Source organism: Pteropus vampyrus, unplaced genomic scaffold, assembly GCF_000151845.1.
Source record: "Pteropus vampyrus isolate Shadow unplaced genomic scaffold, Pvam_2.0 Scaffold7882, whole genome shotgun sequence".
In the NCBI taxonomy this organism is placed as follows: Eukaryota; Metazoa; Chordata; class Mammalia; order Chiroptera; family Pteropodidae; genus Pteropus; species Pteropus vampyrus.
Window position 1 is genome coordinate 1 of NW_011896663.1, and position 2,104 is coordinate 2,104.

Consider the following 2,104-nt stretch of genomic DNA (forward strand, 5'->3'; position numbering starts at 1 on the left):
TATGGATGAACTTGAACTTTTTGTGGGCCATCATATAATTTAAAAATCTTTCACTAATATCAAACTTTCTAATAAGAGGAAAATGTAAGCCCAATTTTCTATGGCAGAGAAAACTCAGAAGTTGGTAATTCATAACTTTTTTTTTTTGGCAAGGCAATCTTTGGTTGACCTCACAGATTGTAAGCACCTTGTCGTTTACAATCCTTATTTTTTTATTTTTTATTTTTTATGCCTACAGCATCTGGTCTTCCTAGGTCGTCTCCCATCCAAGTACTAACCAGGCCCAACCCTGCTTAGCTTCCAAGATAAGATGGGATTGGGCTTGTTCAGGGTAGCACGGCCATAGACAAATCATAACTTTTTTATTTTAGAGCATGAGGCTACTTCTAGATATGGGTGCAGTGGCTGGGAATTGAGAAAGTAAAGAGAACATGAGATATTTTGTGCCTGGAGATCTTGAAATATGCCAAATATTGAGAGATATTTTCTAATAGGCTTCTCTAAATCTCTGTGGGTTAGCAAGATAATAAATATTACCTTTAATTTGAGGATATAATATCTGCTACAGAAGAATTAAGATTACAGGAAATCTCTAAGGCTGATGACAATATCAATAACTAATATTTGTATTGATGCTTCCACTATTTTATATAAACTGTATCATTGATCTTTACAACTATCCTTTAGGTTAGGTGCAGCCATCATTGCCATTTGATTGATGGGGAGACAAAAGCTCAAAAGGAAAAGGAACCTGATGAGAAACATACAGCAGCTGTTAAATGGTAGAACCAAAAGTCAGAGAAGGTCACCTGCCCCAGTTCTGAGCTTTCTTTTTACTAGCCACAGGCCCTAATCATTTGAGAAATCTAAGCTGGAGACCCAAGTAAAAATACCTCTGAACAGTATATTCAATATATCTAGAAACAATAGTCAAATTAGCACTAACAAGTTGTCTGTCAAGGTTTGCTGTTACTCTTAATAAGCAGACCCTTATACTCCTTGAGATCATCTCTATTGTTTGAAATTATTACATATGCCTTAGTTATCAGTATTATTTGTCAATTCTTTCAAAGGAGAGTTACCTCTTTTTTATCTTTATATTTCCTTCAGATCCTAACACATAGTAGGTGCTCAATAAGTGCTTGTTTAACTTAATTCATTAGAAATATTTCATTTGTAAACTAAAATCAATGTCCCTTTTGTCTCTCTCTATATACATACATATATACACATGTGTGTATATTCACACACATATATGGCTACATGTTATATACTTTTATAAAATATTTCCTAATTATGAAAATTAATTTTTAATAACAATTTCTAATTTCTCTTCCCAGTATGATTTGGCATGGCTCATATTATTATTATAAAATTAGACATTGTATGACAAAGTCATGAAGAAGTGGAGGAAAGAAATACTAGCCAAAAAGACTATTATTATTACTCTGGCAAAACCATAACATTTCTTTGAGCTTCCTTGCATCCCAAGTAAGAAGGCAAAAGTAATTAGATAAGTAATTTCTATAATTTGATGGGAAAAAGAGCATCAACTCACCAAGAAATGATTTTAACAGGAATTTATACTGTGGGCATTCATACAAAGTAATACTACGGATTTCTTAGACTATAGTTCATGGCAAATACTGCCATGTCCTTCACATACTTTCTGGGGATCTAATTAGTGCGACTTTGAAGCCCAGGATACCTACTGAGTTTCAGTAAGAATTAATGACCCGATTTATTTTCTATCTGTTATCCTATCTATCCAGAAATGATAAAGGTTATAATATAGAGTAGACTAGTGGTTCCTAAATTCCTGGGGAACCTTTTAAAAATAAAGATCCAAAGCCCTACACCTTTGAAATTTAGGTTAGCAGATATAATGGATTTGGGAGTGGGGAGAGTAGGAGAGTTGTTGAGTATCTATTTCCCTTTCTGATTATAGAATCTTTTTTTTTTCTTCCTTTGAGGAATCATGCTTCTCCTATATCTCAGTGATGTGGTTTGAATGGAATTGGCTTTACACCTTTCATTATATGAGTAGGCATGAAACACAGTTCTAGCCAGTCAGAATATTCCTCTCCGCTGACCATGTTGTCTG

General features: G+C 33.9%; 1 pseudogene; it reads right to left on the reverse strand.

The window, feature by feature from the left end:
• Nucleotides 1–229: 229 nt before the first annotated feature.
• On the reverse strand, nucleotides 230–348 carry LOC111734853 (annotated as a pseudogene).
• Nucleotides 349–2,104: the final 1,756 nt, after the last annotated feature.